This window comes from Pieris rapae, chromosome 7 (genome assembly GCF_905147795.1).
Source record: "Pieris rapae chromosome 7, ilPieRapa1.1, whole genome shotgun sequence".
In the NCBI taxonomy this organism is placed as follows: Eukaryota; Metazoa; Arthropoda; class Insecta; order Lepidoptera; family Pieridae; genus Pieris; species Pieris rapae.
Genome location: NC_059515.1, coordinates 6,047,204 through 6,074,298, shown reverse-complemented (window position 1 = coordinate 6,074,298; position 27,095 = coordinate 6,047,204). Strand labels below are relative to the sequence as shown.

At 32.1% G+C, this 27,095-nt stretch overlaps 1 protein-coding gene across 1 annotated transcript in view; it reads left to right on the top strand.

Moving 5' to 3' along the window:
• The first annotated feature begins 13,654 nt into the window (after positions 1-13,654).
• The window catches only part of LOC110993587, a 54,050-nt gene continuing 40,609 nt past the window's right edge, over positions 13,655-27,095 (top strand). The window contains exon 1 of the mRNA XM_022259914.2: positions 13,655-13,830. The gene's annotated coding sequence lies outside the window, so the exon portion shown is untranslated. The remainder of the gene's footprint in view (positions 13,831-27,095) is intronic.

Sequence of the window (27,095 nt, the reverse complement as noted above, 5' to 3'; positions counted from 1 at the left end):
GTTTTTCTGTTGAAATACTTCCTGAATTTTAATAAATAATTAATATAAACCTCACGGAGCCCGAGACCTTTCTAACGAATGCAAAACCGTGGAAATCGGTTCGTGCGTTCTGAAGTTATAGCGTCAGGAAGGAAAACCCGACTTATTTTTATATAGTAGATATATATAATAGCAGGCAACTGTTTTAAATGACAACGTAAAGCAATTGTTTAAAAAGCCAAACAGCTTTCTCTTTACCTTTTGGTACTCAAGGGATAGAAAAACAAAAACGGTAGACGAAATTCGCATCATGCTGGGACCAATATTCAATAAATTCGCAATATAAAAGAAAAAGTGCCAACCCTGAGTTGTACGCGTTTCACGCAAAGGGACGCGCTTTGTTCCCTTCGTCCATTGTAAGTCCCGAAATTAAGATGTTCGGAAAATAATAGAATTTCCAACGAACCGGACTCCATGATCATTTTTCTACCAATTTATCGCACGGGAATATGTCTTTTTCTAGTCGAAAATACGTGTCAGTGTAGAATGGACTTACAAAATATGAAATTCGAATAACGCCACTGTAATTTATTATTTTGTACGCGGCGTTTTTGATGACGCAATCCACACGCTGAAAGATTGCTCAGTATGGGTGATAGGAAGGAGAGCTCTGATGGGCGTGGTCCAGGGCGAAGATGCTACACGATTTGATATTGAGTATTCAAGTTGCAGAGGCGACAGCGCTTTGCAAATCTTCCAGAGATTCTATAGTGCCGTCGTAGGTCAAAAAGAATGATTGATCTCGCAGGTTCTTTCGATTATGGTCCTTGCTGTGCCAAGCTCCATTTCACATCATAATGGGCGCTGAAGACCGAGGCTTGAACGGCTGTTAGCATGGCGGTTTCAATGGATTATTCTTTTATATGGGCAATTAACACTTGTTTTTTTAATAACACAAGGCAAACGTCGTGTCGCTGTGTCTTGGTCCCAAAAGAAGTCATAAGTATCTTATTTCTTATTAATAAAAACATTATTAGTATCATGATGTCAAAATAGGAAGTAGTAGTAATTCTGTAGATTCAAAATCCAATTCAGCTAGCGTAATTTTTATATGATTTGCGAGTTTGACTATCTCAGTATCCATAGATTGGGAAATTTTACTATAAAGGAAGGGTCCCCTAAATGCAAAGAATCGTTGGCCAAACACAGTCCTTCATTTTGGCGTTGGAAATACAAAACGCCTGTTAGATAATAACTTATAATAATATGGACTTACAATTCCGGACATATTATGTCCGGAGTTGTTAGTCCATATAGTTTGTGGTTCCTCAAACAGATGAGTAAGATTTATAGATTTATTAATAGTTTTTTGTTTCTATGTAGAGGTTAACTGTGGTGTATTTAAACGGTCTACTATAGGCAACTTTATGAATTGCTTTGTGTACACGTTCCAACTTAATCAGTAAAGATTCAGCCGTTAAACAGCCGGTGAACAGTAAATATGAATTGACTGACAAAGTGCTAAATAAATTATTCCAAGAACTTAGTCCGCTACTCGTTTCAGTCGATTAAACATATGCTTTCTGGCCCTAGAACTCTGTGCATCAATATGCTTTACCCAAGTAATCGATATATTACTCCTTTTTTTTTTTTTTTTTTGTTATTCGAGGTGGAAATGCATTTGCGCATCCCCTGCCCTAGGAAGTTGCAGGGGTATGTGGGACTCGACCCCACACCAAAATCTCTGCTATTCAGAGACTGGGTGAACAATACCCACTAAAAACACCTCGACAAATACCTACAAAGCCGCGTTACAGAGGCTCCGGGGTCGCTATCGCATTCTACCGGGACCTCAACGGCATAATACATTCAAAAAGCTTCGGTGCAATACACTACATAGGAGGTAAGAGATGGGCATATCTTCTCCTATTTCCTCCCCGTCTTCTACCCCTAGGATTCGTCCTAAAGCGCTCCCTTTCTCGTTCTGCTGACTCCTTCTGTAGCATTACATGCTCACAGAAGGATACCACTGCATTCCATACCTCGTCACTGCCGAGCATTTTATTTACAACACAAGCAAGATTATAACCCACCACAGAACAAAGATTATGACGCAACTGAGACCACTGTGGACAATCCTCCAACGTATGCTCTGCAGTGTCATCATTTGCGCCACAGTCCAAGCAGCTAGTTGTTGGTTCCCGCTGCACTATGTCATGCAGGTACCGCCCAAAACATTCATGTCCTGTCATTACCTGCACAAGACGAAAGGTAAGGGTACCACTTTTTCTGTTTGCCCAGTCACTAAGTACTGGACGAATAGCCTCTACCGTTCTATGCCCTGCTATTGGATCAGCTAAGTTTTGGTACCACTTCTGCATTGTAGCTGTTCGCGCCAATCGTCTCAGATCCTCAACTTCCCCAACACCAGTGTAAACACCTTCAGCCCTCAGCTCCATCCGGTAATGGTACACAGCAGTGAGAACCTCAGCCTCTAACTCCCAAGGTGGAGAGCCAGCTAATCGATATATTACTCCTGGATATTTAGTACTTTCTTAAAAAAACGAGTGTCTAATTTGTCTATTAGGTATGTGGTTAAATTGTCTAATGGAAAATAGTTCACTTTTGAGTATTGCAAATGTCATACGGAAATTCGGCTTTGGATGCCCAAATTGCAAGCTAAGTGTATGTAGCAAAAAGAGAACTTTGTGTGAATGACACTTTAATTAACTCGTTTAGAAATGCATTCCGAAACTGATTTATAACTAAGCCATATGAAACATGATTCAGTTGATCAAACTTGTTTAACGATTAAACCACACTGACCGTTAAAGCAAATAAATACATCAAATATTTCTCACTTGTGACAAACTGTCTTCTCCTAAATAAAGACTGTAAGTAGTGTTATTGGACACTTCTCACTTTAAATATATCTATCTCTATTATTGTCCTTAATTAAGCTATATTATGGATGGAAAAAGGAAAAATTGAAGAAAAACAATCAGTCTTTGATTCTGTTTAAAAAAACAAGAAAATATCAGAGGATGAATTCAAGAACAGACAGACAACCGCAGAACAATTCAAATAATCACTGAATTGAAATTATTAATTTACGATACCACTGCGTTTTATATCAATGACGTTTCAATAAAATTATGTGCGCTATGAAATCTCTCGTTTATTTTTATTGCAATAAAGAGATCGTAAAGTTCAGTACTCCAGTTAATTTTCTGGGTTAATAAAGGATTTTACGATTTGAAGCTATTTCACTATAAACTACCAAAATATGTTAATGTGGGATCCGTATGTTTCAATTCGATAATAGAAGTTTTTTATTTGTTAAAAAATTTCTTTGACAAGTTGATACCTATATAATATTGAGCACCGGCATTGTAACTTCTAATGGCGATATTGCGACCATCTTGAATGTTATTTACTGGGCTATTCCAAGGTTATGACATAAGTTTAGAGATATTGAAAGAGCTATATCAAAGTTAAAAATAAAAACGTCTCTAGCAATGTCGTTATTAGTTATTACAGAGTACATATAAAGTTATAGTATGGGGCTGATAAAACGTCTTTGTTTGTAAGTATTTTGTGGTAGTTTTTGAATTAATAAGGCGATAGATTTTCTGCTATGAAAGCTACGTGCTATGTACGCTGACACGAAGTCACGAAGGCAAACCCCTTGAGAACTAAATTTTTGAAGTCGCTGCCTTAATTCGAGCTCACTGAACGTCCAGAATGATATAGATAAGTTATGATTAGGGCTGGTCACAAAGCTGTGTCAGTCACATTTCTCTCTCTTCAGTCGGTGGCTTATATATGAGCATCGTGGTAAGCAAGGAAACATCTGGAGCGGACAATCTGATACCATCGGTTTTGAGGACGATTGTTCTTCACTGGATCGGTCCATCTGGTTTCTGAATGGCCACGTTTCTTCTAATCATCAAGTAACTCCAAAATCTAATCACCTCTTTGCAATGTATGGTAATATGGTATAATTCGTTGTCGGTATATGATAGGGGGTCCGTACACGGAGTTGGGTTTGGATTGATGCATTCGTGCGCTTGGCATTCCACTGTATTCTTAACATTGCCCTCCATCACCACATCTTAAAGGCCTTTAATCCTTTGCTTTTCTCAAGCTAATAGCCAAAGATAGAAATTAGCGGAACAATCTGAAAAATTTAGCGTGCTTGAACAAAAACTTGAATCCTATCATTGGTTATATCCGCAAAATATCGATGTTATATAAAATTTACGTCAATATCAATAAATGACATCTGGGACATAAAATAGAGCCGATGGTTTTACGCTTGGTCATAAAATACCAATAAAGTAGCAAAAAAGCGCTAATAAAAATTCTAAACAGCGTTAAGATTTCCCTGATGTGTCATCATTCATATTTCGTTATAATGCTATCGTGTATACCTTTTGAAAGAGTTGGTCGCAAAAACTTTCCAAATCCAGAGGATTGTCTTCATACCGTGCATCACGCGAATTTAAATGCTTTGACAAAAGTTTAATAATTTAATATTTGTAGCGGTATATGGGTTAAATATAACAATGATTTTATGTTTAATCACTTGCTACCCGCAAATCGTTCGTGTGAAAAATATCTCTGAATGTGCATGAACAGAACGGAACCGCATTTTAATCGATTACTTTCATTTGAAGAACGCTGTGCATTCAGAATGAAAGAAAAATATAAACTAAAAATACACTGACGGACAAATGACTAAATATATTCTTTTGTCTTTTATACTTGCTAAATGCTAAATTTACTAATATAATCTTCGCTTTTTTTAGGCTACTAAATATAATTATCTAGGTTAGGTATATAAAAAAAATAATTAATGCAGTTTTCGTTTAAATAAAATTTGCTTGTTTGAGTACTCCTCCTTCAGTTGGTGAACACTAATGACATCTCCACAATTTCAACTTAGCAATTTGTCTATTTATATAAGATAAACGAACGGGCGAAAACTTATCTCCATGATAAAAAAACACTGATTTTTTTTTTGCTACACCCTTTTAAAACCTCCGATTTCTGTTTCGTGATCATCAGTTTTTTCTAATAGACAAGTAGCTGATCTCCTTTCTTTGCCAGACACAGGACTTTTTGGGTCAAAGGCATGCCGGTCTCATCACCATGCACATAGAAAGCTCATTGGACTGCTGCGGTTCGAATCTACGACCTCAGAGATGAGAGTCGCACGCTGAAGCTACTGCGCTAACACTGCTCTGTATTTCCAAAATATTGCTAATAACCGTGTTATTTTACGGTTATGTATATTAATAGGCGTAAAATATCAAATAATAAAAATTTAATGATTTTCGTACAATTGGAAAAGTGCATAAATAAAAAAATATCTTGACAACTGAAACTCACATTCGCTCCAATAATATTAAGCTGGAAACAAGTTTCCCAAAGATCTTTGTCCGGTTGCAGTAGTCGACGATTTCTAAGGAAATGTCAAAGTTATTTTCAATAATGCGGCCGCCGCATACAATATTGTTATGCATTTCCTTCTTTAGAGGAAATATATTACTCATATTTTAGTTTCTAGTAAGAAAACATAAATATCTCTTATAAGAAAAAGTCGCGTTAGTTTTTTAGTTATCTATACTAATATTATAAAGAGGAAAGGTTTGATTTTTTGTTTGTTTGTTTGTATGAATTGAATAGGCTCCGAAACTACTTGGCAGATTTGAAAAATTCTTTCACTGTTGGAAAGCTACATCATTCCTGAGTGACATAGGCTATATTTCATTTTCAAAAAAATAGGCATCCTTACTAAAATTACGATAACATTAACATTTGTTTATTATTTGATACAATTCTAACAGATGGCGCTGAGTTAAAGGTAGTAGTTTGGCAAGACGACGTTTGCCAGGTCAGCTAGTACATTTATAACTCAAGAATGGCTCAACCGATTTGGCTGAAAATTGGTGTAGATGGTAGCTTAAAATCAGGAGACGTAAATACGGAGGTTACCTTTGTTCTTTATCTTTATCTAGTTTCTGTGGGGCGTTGTATAATAAAACGTAACAAGCAGAGAAACGAAAGATAAATCAGTCAGAACATAAGTCTAAACTGACATCTAAACGTAATGTTATGGTTAAGTATAATTGAATAATTGTCCATTAGAAGTTTTGAAGATTATTTCGAGTTTCCATTAGCTTATCGTACCGATATTGTCATTAACAATGCCACGACCAAGACGATCTAATCTTTTCCTACAAAGCCGTAATGCAATAAATGGGTGGACGGATGTTGATGAATGTTTAAGTAGGCCCGAGAAATGTTCACAATAGTTACAATTAGATGTTTTTAGTTCGTTTTTTTAAGATTTAAATTTTGTATTAAAGGTGTGTGTACAGGACAACGTCGGTCGGGCCGTTAGAGTATCTTTTTATATGAATACTAGCGGATCCGACAGACGTTGTCCTGTCTATACGTCTTTAATTTGAAAATTTCAAACTTTTTTTAATAAGCTAAAACATTCTGGACCATTTTGATGAAAATTATTATTCAAATGTTATGACAATATCTAACGATCCAGCACATGGTCTACAATAACACAATGATAACAAAACTTTTTTTTAATTTGATTGCAGCGCTAACTGTCGGGACAGACTAAAATTAAAATTCGAATATTATTTAAAATTTGACAGTGCGATGGTAGCGCCGTCTGTCGGATCCAATGTAAAACATTCCAAAATCAACAACTACTAATTAATTAAAAAAAACATTGTCCAGCGGACAAAATTGTGAATCTAAACCATTCTCGAATCTCCACGAACACACACAAAAAATTTCATCAAAATTGGTCCAGTCGTTTAGGAGGAGTTCAGTCACGTACACACGCACACAAGAAATATATATAAGATGGTTCATATAAAAAGATACTCTAACGGCCCGGATTGGATCATGTTGTAAAACCACTCAGCAATACACTTAAAAATATACCGTGGATATTCCAGCAGGATTCTGCACCTTTTTACAAGACACGAACTACTAAAGCCTGGCTTGAAACTAACGTACCGGACCTTATAAGAGCTGAAGACTGGCCTTCATCTAGCCCAGACTCGAGCCTTTAGACTTTTAATTATAGTCAGTTTTAGAAGATATGGCCTGCTCTAAAGTACACGGCAACATTGAGCCTGGAGCAAGCAGTTTCAAAATTTCCCTTCGAAAAACAGTGCGTTTTATTGATTCGTAGCCAATAGATATTAAAAGCCTGTATTTTATACAGGCTTTTGCCAAAGGTGGCTATTTAGAATAGAATATTGTTTTATATTTGCTGGGACTTTAATAATATGTAAGTATACATTTTAATAAGTCATCAAAAATGCATTTAATTACATGTACCGATAACATAAATTATGGCTGGATTAGGTATAGTACCAGATCATCGTGTGGTTTTAAGTTACCGCAATTTGGCTCTAGAGAAATGTAATTTATGTAAAAACAAATATAATATTACTACGCCCACAAAAGAATGTCAAGACACCCATTTTTGACACTGACATTAGTTAAAATCTAGAAAATAAGGAGTTTCGCAAAACGTCAAGATAAGACGACCCTTATCAAAGTCAGCTCTTTTACATGTGGCCTATAAAACTTACGTAAGCTAGTCTGTGGTTATCTGGCTTTATTATCGGGCTTTAGTGTATTCAGATTTACGATTCTCAATTCAAAATTTAAATTCAAACAATGCCCCCTTCGACAGCTGTCTAAATTTTACATTTGGAATAATTAGATGAAATTAATATTAGCGTTAGTATAAAGTTAAATTATAGTTCTGAAAGATTTGAAATAGATACTAAAAGTTGTGAAACATAATTAAAGATTAATTGTAAACAATAATAGTTCTTAGCTTTTGAATTTCAGAACCAAAATCTAAAGCATCGTTATTTTTTAGTCTATATAATAATAATAAATCTATTATCGTTTAAAAATTATTAAAACTAACATTTAAATTATTTTATTTATTATATTATTAATACGATGTTCTCCAAATACACAACGGTCAGCTTAATATAATCAAATATTAACAAAACAACATTTATCATGCAATGTATTAGAGCACATTATTAAAACTACACATGCATATACTTACGCACAAACAATTTATATTCTACTACTACGAAACAATTTTACTTTCATGTTATATCCTAATGGTTCAAGACAACTGCGTTTTACGACGCAAAAAAATCTTCTAACGATCCATTCAGCGATTCAGTCAACGACTGTTCAAATAAATACGGGGACTAACACTAATCTATGTTTACGACATTCTTTTGCGGTCAAACGAATAAAAATAGATGTGGGGGCTCAAATGATCCACCTTTTTGGAACATTGAGGTGTTAAGATAGCAATTTTCGGTGAGCCCCATGTATTTATTTTGTTCAGACAACAGAGTATAAAGCGAATTACCATTAATTATTCTGTTACTGTTCTAGCACCAATTGTGTTACTATTTCTACAATCTGTGCTGGATTCTTGTGAATTGGAATAGATATTCTTTATTTTAATCACAATAATTAACTGTTTTGTGTGATGAAGAATGGCGTTATGGCCATGGTAGCAGGTGTTAACAAACGTTTTGTTAGTGTTGGTGAGTTTTTCTCGACGACTTCGTTTATTTGAGAACCGACTGCTCATATACATTAAGTTAACTACACGAATATTTTATTTCACCTCATATCTTACACTCAGTAAAGCGCATAGAAGTATTCATAAGTTGTACAATATATCCACTGGTAAAGATAATATCACTTGTTTTTTTGAAATATCTCAATGGATAGATAAGATATATAATATAGAAATATAAGATAGAATTTTTTTTCTTATAAGACATTAAATTTTTTTTAATAAATGTGGCAGTGTTATAACTTTATGCTCATTTTAAATCATTTTACAAGAGGTTAAAATAGATTTGATATTCTCCTCTGTAATCAAACCGTTATTTACTTATCTTTGAATACGGTATGTATTTCTTCAGTCACTTTTAAACAAGCTCTTGCCTAAGGAAGCAATAAATAACTTGTAATCTCCACACAAATATGTCTTGGGGGAGCCGGAGGCACTAGTGCGAATGGGATTACGGGATTAAGATGGTAGATAATCGTATTATTGTCATCGTACAGTATAATCATAGTGAACGTGAGAGATTGTGGGAGTGACGAAAGTGTATGTCAATAGTATTCGATGTATGTAGCGCTGCTTGTCTATCATGCAAACATATAACATTACACGTTTTTTTTATATAGAACAGGGGGCAAACGGGCAGGACGCTCACCTGGTGTTAAGTAATAAGCCGCCCATGGTTAATGAAATAAAAAATAAAATAAAATTCGTTTATTTTGGAACATAAGATCATCATGGTATCACTTAGTCCACGTCATTAAATTCGAGAAAGCTATCAACGTTACATCTACTTTTAAAAAGTTATACAAGGCAGAGTGAAAGGCTCCATAGAGCCAATTCAGATTTTTTAGGCTATAATGATTTCTTTGAATAAATGTAGTGGTCTCAGTCGCAAGGTATAGACTTATAGGTAAAAATCAATTTAATGTAATGAACCAGAAATGTAACTCATGAATTGAAATACAACACAACTGCAAATGCTCCATACTTAAAATCACAATCGCCATAATTAAAAAAAAACCAACAGATACCGGGATTCTAAAGTTTATAAAACTTCCAGGGACTAATGTATTTATAAAATTTTTCCTTTCTTTTCAATTTACGACTTGTCCTAACTTTTTAAAACCGATACTCTCTCAATATTTATAAAATAATATTTTTTATACAACGTTTCTGCTCAAATCCCTTAGGATTCATAGCTATGACAATATTAATATTAACTCCAGTTAAAGTTATGCATTTATGTTTCATAGACTATTGAGTAGTGTAATATTATTCCTTTATTATTTCCGATTATGGGCAGCACAAAATCGCATATAATTTTTACATTGTAGGGTTACGTGACTTTGATATCTAGATATATGAAAATAGCGTTTCAATCCAAACAAAATATTTTAAAAATAAACAAATCTTATCACCGGCTATATTATTAAAGAAACAAACATCGTTTCTATTGAAATAATATAAGCAATACATATGCATTAATTATTCCACAAACGTCTTTATGCAAATTTTTAAAAGGCCGGCAACGCACTCACGAGCCCTCCGCCCGTCCATGGGCGGCGGTATCACTTAACATCAGGTGAGACGCCTGCCCGTTTGCCCCCTGTTCTATATCAAAAAAATGTGTCTCTTGTTTTACGGCAATATGTTCAAAAACTTTTGGCAATCTTTCGTTAAGGAACTAAGAAAGGAGATTTTTATTTTTGTGTTTTGCGCTGTTCCTTCAAAACAGCTCCTAAGCACATAACTTAAACGCTCAGCCAGAACCTTAAATATTTACTTTTATCGGCGCTTATATAAGGATTTATACCGCAAAAACTTTGTGCCCACACACAAGTTTACGAGTGTTGTCTACGTGACCTTCTGGACATTTATCTCATGTAACTCAGACTGTCAGACTTGGAAAAAATGTGAGCCGTAACGGGACGCCTGGCAGATGTGAAACATCGACATTATTTTGTAAAAGTAATATGCAGAAAAGAACAGACTGTGATAGGAACCAGGTGAAAGAAAGAAAGAAGAAAGAAAGAAGAAAGAAAGAATTGAACTTTATTAGACACAAAATACATTAATGTTTCTATAAAGTAGAGTGCACTGGCCCCCACACTAGGATTCCCTGTGTTGTGGGCAGCCAGTCTCTTCCTTTTACATCTAAACGTTATTTAAATAATTAATTTTACTTAACAAATTTATATCTATACTATTTTTGTACAATAAGAATGTTTTCTGTATCAGTATAGGACAGCTTAACAAGATATTGTTTGAGTTTTTTAGTAAAAGTATGTAAAGGTAAATATGTCATAATGATAAAATAAAATATTAAGATTTTTTTTCCAGATAACGATGACTATTTGCTGAATAAACATTATTTTCATTAAATATTTTTAATGTAAAATTTACTACTGCATTTAGACTGTTGTATATCATATAGCGTGGTGACGCGTCGCCACGGCATGCGTCGCCACGCCAGAAATCGGTTTTACGTGCGGCTATAGATGTTTCACATCAAAAGCTGGTAATTGTAAAGAAAATCCATTTCGCATGAGAGTCAAATTCATGCCTAAAATTCTATACCTTCCTTTGGAATTTGATATGCATCGCTCGTATGATATCGTGTCAAATATTTCGCCTCAAACTCCGAATGATACTTGGTTTCCATTTTTAAAAATCACGAATACATGTAGTTCTCGGTTTGTCGTGCTGATGGAAAGAATTGAGATTTCTGTGTCAATTCTGTTAATAGAATTTAAAATCTAGATGAGTCAAAAGGATGGCGACCAAACTGAAAGTCAGTGGTTGGTGTGTTTGATATTATTAGTGTAACAAAATTACTTTATTATATATTTTGTATATTAACGTTGTTATGAGATATGAAAATTGCTGGTATAAGTTTTACGATACTTCTATTTATATATTTACCTGCTGACCCGCCGAATTTCGTTCGGCCTAGCAGTATAATAATATCTTGTAAACTTTTGTTACTTAATTTAGGATTTCATTAAGGTAATAACATTTTCTACAAATACAGCAATGCAAAAAAAGAGTTATTAATATAAACATTTTTTGATGTGGCAACACATGTGTTCGATCAAGATCAAAGCCTGGTTATGTTTCTCCTCATTCACTTCAAGATCGGAATTTCTTGAACTGACAGGAATTCCATACCATACATGCTGTTTGCATTCGTATAATTTATTTATTTATTTATTTTTATTCAACAACTTATCCGATATTTTATTACTTATACTACTATTCGGAGCGGAGAAGAATCCACCAAAAAAGTAATAAAATTACTAACATTGGTCCAGCCGATCATACAATGAGACATAAGTGGTATTATAAACACGAATATACTAGCGACCCGCCCCGGCTTCGCACGGGTGCAATGCTGATACTAAATACACTACAGAAAATCTGTGAACGTTGTATATAAAAATGTGGTTTAACCATAAGAGATAGACATATACCATCAAGGACTTTTCTGTAGACCTTTTCAATGTGTACAATACTTAGTTACATTATTTTGATAAAACTCGTAGGGATCAGCCTCCGTTTGCAATGTAAGCGGAAAAAATGTAATTATTTACGACATCACATTAGAAACCTCAAAAATAACAGTACTTCTCCAATATTTAATGGATGTTATTATACATATAAACCTGCCTCTTGAATCTGACAGAGAAAGCGACTTTGTTTTATACTATGTAGTGATTTAGATACTATACTTATATTAACAGTTAATAACCATTTCGTCAGTGGTAGAATGGGAAAGGTTTGTAACAGAATAATACAGGAGTAAATTTTTACACTATCTATCTATTTTTACTATATCTACTATCTATACTGTCACTATGCGTGACAAATTTTATAATAATAGACACAAACAAACGCAAAGCATCAGCGGGAAAAATATTGTGAGAACAAAACACAAGCATATATGTATACACACACATATATATATTGTCTAAGTCGTTAAATAAACTTGTTCTTCAATTGTAACGTCGTACAAATTTAAAAATAGTGTAAAACCTTGGAAAATTCTCTTTGACGTCGTTTTTCTTTATTCTAACTGTGAATGGTTTGACTTTTTATTTTCGAGTTGAAACTTGGACGTATGTAGACCTATTTGAAATGTTGCCAGTTTAAATAATAATAATATCCAGGTCTTTTGAAAATGCCTGGGTTGATGTACTGTACATTTTTTTGATTCTATTCTATTCGTTTATTAAAAATAATTCAGCCAATAGATATGCACCTTAACTTATATATCCAAACATAAGTACTTTACAGACTATAGGTTCCATATAGGTAGGCAGACCCAATTACAAGATAACATTGCAAGCGCTTTAAAAGCCATATGAAGTCTTTGCACAGACCCTGGCACCGACAAAATGTCTGCAGTCGAATCATGAACACTTCAACAGCCTTGGCCTGGATACGTCTGTACGCACCTAAACCTTGCACCGTGTAGATATCCCCGGAGACATCCAAAAGTCAGTGATAATCTAAATAAATTTAATTTGTTAAATATATTTCATTAGATACTTTTTAACAAGTACTACCTGAACAGCAAAAGCTTAAACTGTGTTACTGTCTATCAAATTTATAACTTCAAACCAAAAGGTATTAACTAGAAGTGTTCGTTATCAATTATATATAATACGGAAGATTTAGTATTACTAATCCCAAATGTAATATAAATTTAAACCGTACACCGGCGGTGAAACCTACATAATTACATGGGCATCCAACCCCAGACAAGCGAATAGATCAACGATGAAATAAGAAAAATGCAATGAGCTTTATCGCTATGATGAACTTGACTATAAAGGCTATCTTAAAAGCTACTAACAAACTAACAATCTTGCAGAAGGGCACTTCAGCCAAAGAAAACTTATGCCCATAGCTTCCGTATCATAAGGGTTGATAATATTATGTTATAGATTCCACCCTAAAGATACACCCCTCTCGCTCCCGCGTTGAATGAGCAAACGCCAGTGCGTTTTGATTCCCTCTGTTGACAGGACGTTGCGCGCACCGTTGTTCTCGTGTTCGAAATTTAAAATCACGCGGGATGTGTCATGATACAGATTAAATATTTTTGCATATATTGTGGTGTGTGTGTGAAATGATTAGGAGAGGAATTTAAGTGGACCGGTGATGTGCGTTTAGTTATTTGGAATTATAAGGTAAATATGTTCAGAATTACTTCAATAATAAATCTAATAGAACTATAAAGTAAAATCATTAAAAAGGTTTATCTAATTCAGTTAAAACTATTCAACTTTCGAGTTGAATAATACATTTGGCTAGATGCGGTCAATCCGACGGGCAACTTAAGTAATAAATGAAAGTTTTTTTATGCCTATATTTTACCTGTAAATTTTATTTTAATTTCTATTGAAAATTACATACTTAAATTCTGGTTTATTAATTATAAATTTATTTAGTAAAATTGTGTTCAGAACTAACTCTGAGTAAAAAATTAAGGAAACTTTTACTTTCCATAAATATTAATCGTTAATTTAAATTTATAATAAACAACTTAAAAAAAAACAAATTATCGTGATTTGGTATATATAGCGTTTTACATCGCATTATATGTAAAAGCAAATAGCACCATACGACCACACATTTTTCATAGACAATGTTAAAGGTAAAACCTAGCTTACAATTAAATCTCGGCTCAGCAATGCCACTTAATCGGGTCGAGCATTCGTTTAATTAACTTAGTATAGGCGTCCTGATTTATCCCTACGTGATGGAACAGCGGAAAATCCCTCTATCCTTGCTTTATATGTGAATTTGATAGAGATAGTATACTTTATCTACGCCTTAAAAGCTTAATAGGAATTAATTGTCATTAATACTCATATTACTTTTTTATTATTGTATTAATTATCCTTAACGTTTTTGGCTTTAAATCTTTTGATGAGAAAGTTATTTTAACAATTAACCAATTTACTTAATAAAAAGGGATTCAGTTAACTTCCAAAAGAAAAGTCAAAAACTTTAAACATCACTGGATTTTTGTTTATAACTGGTGTGACTTATAAGTTATAACTCATGGTTTCCAAGAAATAAAAAGCGGCTTTTCCGATTCAGATAAATAAATAAGAAACAAAAATCTAATAAGAAATCCTGTTGCAAACATCCACCGATAATCTAAGCTTATATGTGTGTATATGGCTAGTAATTAATAGGATAGGGGATGGGGAGTGGTTTATCAATTACCTTCATTTAATTAAAGGGTGTCTAGAGAATGCGTTGCCGAATGCGATGAAAAAGACGGGTGATGAAAAATCATCTTACGGGCATGCTTAAACGTTATTTTGAATAAGGTCAATATAACGTTTAATTAAAGGTAAACTTGATATATTTCATAAAATTAAAAAGTCAATTAAAGGTCAGTATGAATTTTAAATAATTTATACGTCACAGTAATACAAAATACGATTCAAAGAGCAAACATTAAAGTAGCTAAAACTATAATAACTTACCTCTAAAAATGCTACAAATTACAGCGTTCTCTCTTCTCATCTTTTCGATACAAATTCTATCATCCTTACATTTTTAATATAAATATATTGCATATTATTCAAACTTTTCAATTTCAGTTATGAAATAAACTTTAACTCAACAAGGTGAATATTAGTGAACGTATTGTGCATTCAAATAAAAAGAAGGCGCATTGGCATATGAAAAGATTGTTTAAAGTTTTATTTAAAAATGTCCGCTGGCTTACTCTTGAATATTACAAGTATCTTTAATTCTTAAAATGCTTTCTTACGCGAGATGTATGCGTCAAATATGCATAGCCTTTGGATTTCCAGACCAACGCTTATTTATTTTAAAGTAGCTGTTGCCTTTGACTATAACTCCTTGAATAAATATTAGTCCACTATTTTTTGGTTTAAATTCTGTAGTAAATTCTCCAATTCGTTTCTGGCGTACTCAGTCTGTCATTAGAATATAGTGATAAATTAATAAACACATAAATATTTAAAGAATGTATCGAATTATAAATATTTAAATAATAAGAAAAATTAGTTTAAATTGCTCCTTTTGAAGTGAATAAAATTATTCAACACTATTTTAAAAGGGTCTCAACTTACCTTGTAGTTGCTGTCAACAGCAACGCTAAGACCGTATGTCACATTTATTGGAGTGACAGTTGCTCCAGTACACAAAGAAAATTCATACAAAATATAAAAATGTTTATGGTTGGTCAAAACGCAAGTCAAATCGACAAGCGACTCAGACATACCTAACGAAACGAAATGCGCACCAATTTATCTTGCCTATAATTTAATACATAAAAACGAACAAACTTTTACATTACACTCGCAACAAATGTACAAGATATTGTGCAACGCCAGAGCAGTTCATTTATTCACACAACACTTGAAAACAGCATATTATTTTGCTGTTTTGTTCTGATGAAAACTCATAGTGTACGTTTTCATTTAGTAAAAACGTACTTTAATACACGCTCCGCTACTTTAATGAGTTATTGTGAAGTGTGCACTAATTGACTTTCAAAGTCGCCTTCACTATTAGTCGTTCCGTAATATTTTTAATTGCATCCGTTATAGGGAATTAACTATAAGCGATAAAATATTTTCGTCCTGCGTAGTAACTGAGAAAATACGGTATAAAAAACTTTACGTCTTCATATGAACTGAGTGGTTTCCTTTTTGTGAAAAAACAAAATAAAGCGTTTAAGTTGGGTTTCCAAAGAAGAGTAACGATTCAAATATGATAGATTTAAATGAATTAAAAAATATAAATATTTAAGTTCAAATGCACAAAACCGTAATCATCAAATTCAAGCTACAGCTGTAGGAGCTTTGCTTGACGATTGAGTATCCGTTAAAATAATGAAGTTAAACGAGATCTTTATTACTTATATTAATATTTTTTAAATCAGTATATATTTTTTTTCGAGCACTGGCAGATTAATGCTTGAGGCTTATAAATTATCTAGTTAGCAGGGATTTTGCGAAGCAAATCTACTGAATCATTGTTTGAAACAGCTTCAGGCAAATAGACAATTCTTTCCCTCCATTACTTAGTCGCGGGTCATTGATTTTTGGCGGTTTGGAATGTTTTTTCCTTTTCCAGTCACCGGAAGCTTTATTTATTGAACAATTTTAAAAGTCGAACGTTTAAACTTTTCAATGAAATTCTTGAAATAAATTCGATTTATATTGTTTCGTTTTCGAAAAACATCAACTCTTGTTAATCTTATAAAGATCTCAGATAAATTTTATTTCAGTAAAGAAATCATACTAACGCAAAACCTTGACGTGGGCTTTTTAATTAAATAGTGTGATGTAGTGATGTGAAAGTATTAAGACCGCAAGTTCATCTTAATTATTTTTAAAACCAACGCTTTAATAGTTTTACTCGCGTATAATATCATCAAAATTCTACATAGTTTGAGAAAATTGTAATAAAAAATACTATTTTGTTTTCCACCAATTACAATTATATCATTAGATAGCATATTATTATCGAAAACTGGAATTAATTAAGCAGGAAAATAGTTATTTCAGCTGTTACCTGAAATGTTGCTGAAATGTGAAATTTTACTATATTAATGAAATTTAACTAATTACAAAATATAATAACATTGGCCGATACTACATTAATTATTAACATTACACAAATTATGAAAAATTATCATTTATGTAAGTTCTATAAACCAATGTATCTTTTAAGTCACTTTTTAATGTCTTAGAATATTTTAAGCCATTTTAGATTATTTAAGTTTTTTTTTTTCAAGTAAATACACTTCGTTGTTGAACAAAGAAAGGACAAGTTAAAATACATGTAAATCTAATAAATACAAATACCTACTCCATATATAAAAAAGACAAAATTAAATAATTACTACACATCAATCACTAAATATCGGATGTTTTCTTTTTCAGTTGCTTCAATAATATGTGTTCACATACATATATTGCCTCATATGAGTCTTTCTGTACATACATTTTTGAAGTGAAACTTCTTTAGAATCGTTGTGATTTCAAACCGGATGCAACGAAAAAGCGACAGTAAAAAGAGACAGAAACATTAATTCATATGATTTAACGTGGGAGAAAATGAGATAGATAAACTTCTTTCGAATCGTCGTGATTTCAAACCGGATGCAGCGGTAAAGAGAGACAGAAACATCAATTCATCATATGATTTAACGTGGGAGAAAATGAGATAGCAGGCATTATACAGCCTCTCTTTACTGCCGCTTTTTCATTTGATCGAATTTCAAACTTTCGATGTTTTAGTTTTTCCCAAATTAAAAATTTATATTAAACTTATAAATTAAAATTTATCATTAAAATATACTGTTTTAAAAGAACACACACATTTAGATAATGGAAAATGATTAATTTATATATGATTAATAATAAAAAAAATGTTTTTGAAGGTTTCACTTCTACCATGTGTGAATTGCACATATGTTTTTTTTAGTAACTATAGTGTAACCTAAGTAGAATATAATTACTAAACATAAATAAACGTGAATAATTGTATGATGTATATCTTTTATTATATCATAGTATAAAACTGTCTGTATAACTCAGTCCCTATGTCCCTTTGTATGCTTAAATCTTTGAAACTACGCAACGAATTTTGATGATGATTTTTTAATAGATAGAGTGATGCAAGTGAAAGGTTTATATGTATAATAACATCCATTAAATAGTGAAGAAGTACTGTTATTTTTGAGCTTTATAATGTGATGTCGTAAATAATTACATTTTTTCCGCTTACATTGCAAACGCAGGCTTCAGCCTTCAGTAGGGTTCACCCTACGAGTTTTATCAAAATAATGTACTAAGTATTGTACACATTGAAAAGGTCTACAGAAAGGTCCATGATGGTATATGTATATCTCTTATGGATAACCCACAATAACTTTTTTTCATTTACTTTTTACGACAAATAATGGCGAATTTTAACCAATACAGCATTAATCCTTAACCAATTAAATACCTTGAATACATTGTTCATTTAATATAGATCTATACAGCCCATTACAGCTTATTTAGTTTTTATTCATTTATTCATTTTAAGTTGGTACATCTTTCTTTTCATAATGTAAGATTTGGGAACCCTTTTAAGTAAATATAAGTATACCTGTGTTAGGGGTATAATTTAACCAATTCATTTCCTTTTTATTTTTTACTTTTTAAACCGTTATCATCACACCTGATTGTGTGCATGAGTAAGTGTGTGAGAGAGTGAATGAGTGAGTAAGTGAGTGAATGAGTAATGTGTATTTAAATCGTGGGTTTCAAAAGCAGCTCTAACACTGCATAAGGCGTGATCATAAGCCAGTCTTTTATTAGGGTTTTTAGGTTGTAGGCGGTGAGAGGGTATATGTTAAGCAGCCTATTTAATTTATTATAGATATAGGCTGCTTGCATATTGCGTCTAGCGAAGTTGGTCCTTACGGTCTGACCGACTACAACATCCCTATTTCTTTTTAAGACCAGCCTACTCCCAAACGGAAGCGCTCTGTGGGTTTTGAAAATTAGATTCAGCACAAACAGCTTCCTAACGGAAAGTAATTTGCTAAGATGATAGAGCTCTTCCGATGGGAATCTGTATGGCCGGAACAGCACCACTTTTAAAAGAGCCCTATGTCCCCGTTCCAATTCCAAAAAATTTGTTTTATAGGCCGAACCCCATATGTTTATGCAATACGTTAATACGGTCTGAACGAGTGCTGTGTAAATTCTTTCCAGTATTACATACGATGTGATGTGTCGCAAAATTTTAAAGATGTATGTAAATTTCCGTAATCTACCAGTCATGGACTCTATATGGGGATACCATGATAGCCGTTCGTCTATGTGCATGCCTAAGTATTTGGTAGAGCTAACTTTTGTTTCGCATTTAGCAGCGATCAAACGCGTATATTATCGGAGCTTTCCAGCGACGAAAATAACAATACATAATAAAAACCTGCTTTTCATCAGCATTGCACCCGTGCGAAGCTGGGGCGGGTCACTAGTATATAATAAAAGAAATATAAAAATTATTCAATTAATAAAACATAATTATAGTATGAGTTTACCAAGTAACATACAAAACCTAAAGATTTTTAGAGTACATCTTAAAGGAAACTCGTTAAAATGAACGAGCCAAATCTGTCACATTTGATACCACTCTCTCCAGTAGACGTCGGAGCTGGAACAAATTCAAATATACATAAATCCAAGTTTGGTACTATTGACAAAACTTGGAGAATATGTTGTGGCAAAAGGAAATATTATATAAAATAAAGTTGTTTATATTTTAACGCAACGGTTAAGTAAAATACGATATGATGTTTTTATAATGTTTAGAGAAAATTAGCTATAGCTACTTTCCTGTAGCTTTACCTACCTACACGATTATACCTTATAATTATGGAATTTAATTTAAAAAGAGAATTTTAAGTTTAATAATTAAGCCTGTAAATTTTAAACATTCTCCTTACGGAGCTCTCGTAGCTTTTGTAATTGGAAAATACATATATATATATATATTAACAGTTTATTAACAAATACATATATATTTGTTAATAAACTATTCCAAGAAATAGGTCTAAAAATAATTATAGCGTCTTTCTTGTAAATGACGCTGAAATGTATGGACATAATAGCTACATGCTGCTATCAAAGCTTCAATTATGGCAAGTGACAAATTGTCTACGACATAGACAAGATACGTCACGAGTCTGTCATTAAAGAACAACGAATCGTGTTAATAAATGTGCACATAACATTTTGTCTACTTCTTTTTCCTACATTCATAAATAGCAATAATACAATCAATAAATAGTTTTATGAAACGTAATATACCGTGATAATAAATTCTGAAATAAAATAAATATTTGAAAGGCAAAAATTATAAGGGAATAAGAAAATTATAATAACATACAATAATTTTCAATTGTTTCTTAGCTCTCATGTTTAATGCGTGTTCATATTACGCATAAAGCCTTATCCACATGTAACACGCGTTAACGCGCGATTCAATTTATAAAGAGTTTAAATGACAAGCGCTAACGCGCTTTGCGAGAGCTCGTCAGTCTGTTCCAATAAAGGTTAGAAAATGGACGTGGAAGGAGCTATTATTTTGTTGCGTATCTCCAGTATGTATCTCCAGATTTACTCAATTTGAAACAAGTCACAAAAAACGAGCAAAATCAATCAATCAATCGCAAAAGCAAAAACGCGATAAGCAAACATATTGTTGAGAACCACGTGACTGATAATCTTGGTAATTCAAAGACGTATTTTTGTCTAGAAGTATAATTAGCAAAACAAATATAATTGCATCTGTCCTATTGATTATACTGAAGTACTAACAAACAGCTCTAACAAGGGACCACAACTGACGGGTTGACGGTTCACGTTAATCAATACAGGAGTTGAATCAAATTTCAAACAGAAACATAAATGCAACGATTCTTATTTCTGATAAAACTTTAAACGAAGCATTAGCAAATGTCTTCGACTGAAACTATCGTTCTTATAAAATGTGCCAAACTTTACAAACATAATGCAGTAAAATAGACGTTAGGTATATTATTTCTACGTCTGATAAATAACTTTTTTAATTCTTCTGATATTAGATTGTTAAATCAAATTTTTATTTAGATAAAACTTCTTAAGCAAAATTATTACATGGTTTGAGTATTACGATTTTGATTATATACAGTCATGGTCAACGAGCCTGCCACATCAACTTGTCAGATTTGAAATTAGTGTTTAGGGTAATGAAATTTTGGGTAATGAATAATAACAGTGAAATATAAATAATGTAATAAAACATTAAATAAGCGTTAAATATTAATAAATTCCAATCGAATTCTTTTTTTATTCATTTGAGTTGTAGATACCTGCTTACTTCAGCATCCTTCAGATATAAAAATATGTTTATTTATTTACTATTTACTAACATAACATAATCTTTCCTTATGAATATCAAAAGTAATTCAAGAAATAAGCAGTAAATATTAACCATTAATCGGTATACTGAGTCTTCATTGCTTTTCTAATAAAAATAAGAACATCGCTTGCTTCTCAACGCAAGTTTGTATATTTTTATAAATCTAATTTGGTAATATCAGTCTATGTAATCAGCTGAATGCGTCGCGAAACCGATTGTAATCTCCTCGGTTTTGTAATGAAAATGGATGTCTGGCGGCGTCACCTGTTTTAATTATATGAAAGACGAGATTTTAATTTTATTAATCTTTTTTTTAATTCAGGTTTTTTATTATACAATATTAAGATGTTTTACTACCTCGACTAGCGTCTTTATGTCGTTATTTCCATACTACAACTCATATACACTGACAGAATATCATGTCTCCAAATGTTATATTCTATGTTGACTTAATGGAATTTAAATTCAAAAATCATTATTCATGCAGGTAACACAATGTACACTTATGAACGTCAAAAAAAGAAATGCTTCTAATTTATATTTACTAATACAAAACTTAATTTGCCATATAGACGTTTATTTGTTGTATTTATTCCAAAACAAGACCGGTGTATCAGAACCTTAGCAAGGGGTGATCCGTAGTCTCTGCCTACCGTTTCAGTAGAACGAGGTAAATATAAGCAAATAAAATAACTGTATGTCAAAATTTTGTATAACGTCACCGCCACAAGTATTTTTTCAATGGACATGAAATCTAGACTATAAACTATTTGGAGCACAGAGCATCGAATTTGTTTAGCGACCCTTTTTTGTTCGTGCAAAATTTAGTGCTTTACATTGTTTATTTTATATAACAGTTTTCGAATATTTAATGGATAAAAATTTGCTTGAATTGAAATTGTATTTTCGTTTCTAGAAAATAAAGATAGTTTATGAAAATAACTTAGGTATTTTTAAAGCGTTCAGCTGTCGTGGTAGCTATTTCAAGAATTAAATCCTAGAAGTTTCATGTAACTTATTCAAGTATTCTTCGTCTGGACTACAAAACAATGCATCGTATACGTAGCAATTGTTTAATATAAAGTTTTAAATAATTAAATAATTATAATAAATATAGCTATAGCTATAGTTTATATGTAATTTGTCAAGTAAATAAATAATGATTATATTATATACGAATTAATTGATACAATTTTAATTACCTATTAAAATGTGTCGTTAACAACCACACCAATGAATCCTAAATTACGTAACGTGAAACATTGGCTTTAATTTAATAATAATAATAAGCTATTTGATAAAAAAATCTGATGATTTATTAGTAACTAAAGAAACTACACAGATGATTAAGTATTCTTTATTTCTAATATTAATTATGTTAATTGGCTTTAACCATTCAAATTAAACAATAATAATTTCAGGAACCCGCCAAAATTAGATTAGATGTCCAAGCATTCACGGAAATGAACGTCAAGTTTATAGTGCGTTAATTGGCATTTGGACATATTCTCCGACAAAGTTTTGAAATAAGACTGATGTAGCCTAGTATAATTAAATTAAAATCCTGACATGACAATTTTTTTTAATGTTTTCTACTCGTACAGTCCAACGTCAGAATGTTACTATTCCCCGCTTGCTGTTACAGCTAAATAATTTTCTTTAGTTTTCGCCGGAAAGTATTTATTAAGTGTATCATAGGAAAACGTGGTAACTTGGGTAAATATATAATTATTCTTAATTATCTAAAATCGATTTTATAATTTATAAAATTAAGGTATTTATGAATAAATGTTGATATCGTCCATTTGAAAAATCTGTGACTGATCTGTGTTACGCGATTGATGCATAAAAATCAATAATATTGGTAATATTTTATTACATATGTATGTTTATTTACAAGTTCCTCTACTCCATGTCGCTTTTCAAGTAATGCTTTTATAGATATTGCTTTCAATTAGTTTGACTGCCAAATAAATTCTTATTTCGATTTCCTATGTATATTTAACACTGCATGTTCGTGGTTTGTACTTATGTGTTATACAAAATGAGAACTGGCTGCTTTCCAAAAATTTAAGGGCATAAAATAGTAAATATAGTGAACGTTAGAATCACTTTACTTGGCATGTTCCTTCTGTCGGCTTCCTTGGTTCCAACTTAATTTACGCTAAGAGCCACCAGAAAACGTCTTGAGGTTAACTTAAATTCGTAGAAGTTTATTAACCCAGTATTCTAAGGTAGCTCATTCGATTATGTTTTTAGATATATGGAAAGGAATTATGAAAATAATAATAAATCTTGTAATTAATAATATTTTATTTAATTAATATTAATAATTTAAGAAAAAATATGTTTTTGTTAGAAGTTAAACATGCTTTTCTAAAGACAAACTTACTTTTAAAGATGCGAACACGAAAATCAATAGAATGCGCAATCCGCAATGAGTGAATTTCTATACACTTCAAAGGATTTAACGAAAAGGTAATCCATATAACGGTAATAAATTAACTTTTAGTAATATAATCTGGAATTAGTTAAATTTAATGATAGTGGCAATTAATAAATTACATTATCCACATTAACACAGATAGGATTGGTCACAAATCGTAACTAATTAAATTTATCATTGAGTCATTTATACAAGCTCATGCTTTGTTTGAATGTCCCATTTATATATACAGTAAACTTTTACCTCGAACAAAAAACACTACTATATAACCAAAGTAATGACTCTTCCTATCATCTATTATATTCGGAAGAGGAGAGAGACGCCCGTTTCTCGATTCGAGAGTATTTCTACCCTAAAAAACCCTAGATAAAAATGCGATGAATACCTACTTGGATATTTTTTTGTTTTTGTAACTAGCAACAAGGTTTAAATAAATAAAGAATGCCTCGTTTTTTTAAGGAAGAAGTGAGTTACTGATTTAACGCTGGTAAAAGCGACGAATACAGCTAACATAGACTAAATGGTAACATTATAATTTTTTTGTTATTATTAAACATTTGTTGTTATAAAAAATTTCCACGTACTGAAAATTTAGTAGATAAACTTTTAAATTTTGTGAATTTGTTTTGAATTGAATTGAAACGTTGAAACAAATTTGATTGACGTATCCTTGTATCAAATTAAAGATAGCAAGAAAGTGTTAAATAAAAAGTATCTTTTCAAACATAATTGTATAGTAAATTTAAATGCAATCTAGTTTTCATAAAACACCATAGAGTGAGATATTTCCATAGATCAATCTGTAAAATTTTTGACCTAAAAATTCAAGAAATATACCATGCATTGGTACCACTCGTGTGTTTTTAATAGACTATGAGTTATGAATGATTTTGTCTTATACGTAAATGATTTGTTTAATACAGCTAAACTGCTTAGTGTACTTGGCTTGTCTTTTTTGAATTTTAAAAAAGATTCAACTTACTACTAGAAAGTAGTCGCCTTGAAGTCCACTTATAAGAAAGAATTTTAGAACGAAGCTTTTTTTTTTTTTTATAGAACAGGGGGCAAACGGGCAGGAGGCTCACCTGATGTTAAGTGATACCGCCGCCCATGGACACCCTCAATGCCAGAGGGCTCGCGAGTGCGTTGCCGGCCTTTTAATTATATGAAACTGGCTGGAACAAATCGCTAGTCGTACTATAAGCGTAGGCGTTGCACAAAGGCTGTACGTTCACAAATTTTCATGCGAGTCACGTCTACTACGTGACGCCAATAATAAGCCTCAAAAGCTGCGTAAATTGGAAAATTTTCAAAACTTTTGATAACAGTTTCGCAACAAGTGTACGAATTGAGATTAAATTTTTTATCAGTATTAAATTATAGCTTTTTGACATATAGATAGAGATTGTTTAAATTAATATATTGTTTTATTATGCGAGCTTTTTATTTTATTATTATTATATAGAGTATTGTATGTTTCTTTTATTTACCCAAACAACTTATGCAAGCAGAAATATCTTATTTAATAGCAAGCGCATAATAGACAAATAAAGGTATTGTACATTTTAATGAAAAAAATCAAATATTTCGCAAGAGTTTTAATTCAAAGTTATTATTTTTTACAGTTATAGTCTAAGGGCCTCTCTTAAATATTTAGTCTGCAAACTGATGTCAATGAAAAATCCAATAATTTTAAATTAATATTGCAGAAATATTAATTCAAAATTGATTAACATTTCTGCAATATTCATTTAGAGTGATAAACTCGGTGTTTGTATGTTAACTACATATAATTCATTATCACTCTAAGAATTAGAACTTCTTTATAAAAAAAAATCAGCGATCAAAACGAGATTTTGTTAGACAGATTCGTATAGTTTTTTTTAAATAGTTATTGGTATGGCTGAATATTTGCTCATTGATATTATTTGCCTATGCTCAAACTTAGAAATTTAGCCCAAAATCTAGAGTTAATCGGGGTGAAGGTCGCTGGTAAATTTCAACCTTTGTTTTAATCGTCCTACGTCCCTGCATGGAAATGAATTTCCAAACTCAAAACAGTCTACTTAATTTATTGAATACATACATTGGTATTGTAGTACTGCCCGTTGCATCGCTTGTAATTTTTAAGTATTGTGTTATTTGTTTTTCTTTGTAACGAAGTGTGAATAAATAAATAAATAATAGTTAGCAATTTATAATTTATTTTTTAGAAAAACCTTATAATCCAGCAATGTTGTCATAGTGGCTTCAGCGTGCGACTTTCATACCTGAGGTCGTAGGTTCAATCCCCGGCTTTGCACCAATGGACTTTCTTTCTACATGCACATTTAACATTTGCTCGAACGGTGAAGGTCGTGAGGAAACCGACATGTGTCAAAGACAAAGTCAACGACACTGACACAGGCACACCTACTTGCCAATTACATTTAAAAATGATCATGAAAAAGATTCGGAAATCTGAGGCCAGACCTAAAGAGGTTGTAGCGCCACTGATTTATTTATTATAAGAGAAACCATAACCTGATTTGATGTAAGATTTCGACACAGTTAATATAAGTTTACCACTGAAATGGGAAATGTTCAGGTCTTTAGGGAATCGTGCAATTTTCTTTCTCTATATGCTCTTATAGTAATTGTAGGATTTGTACGGCTTTAAAATTTTATTACGATAGAATCATGTTCCACTTCGTATTATCTCGAGTATTTAATAATGTTTTGTGAATGAAATTGAAGAAGCTAAGTGGAGCTCTGGTGACCTCGGCTCCAATATTCTATTACCATAGATGAATGCTTTCTTATCGTAAGTTTTCTCTAGGTTTTGAGATTTAAAATTATCTTTTACTGATATTATGAATACGAGTATCGTTAAATATAGGATAAACTTAGATAAACATAATCAAAAGTAGTTTCCTTGTTTTTAACCTTACTTATGTTATTCGACGTAGGTATATTTTTTTTTAACTACTTCAGTGATACCTACAGTCTACGGTGTTAAAAAGTAGTATATAAAACTTTTTTATTTACTTATTAGTCCTAAAACAACACGTATGC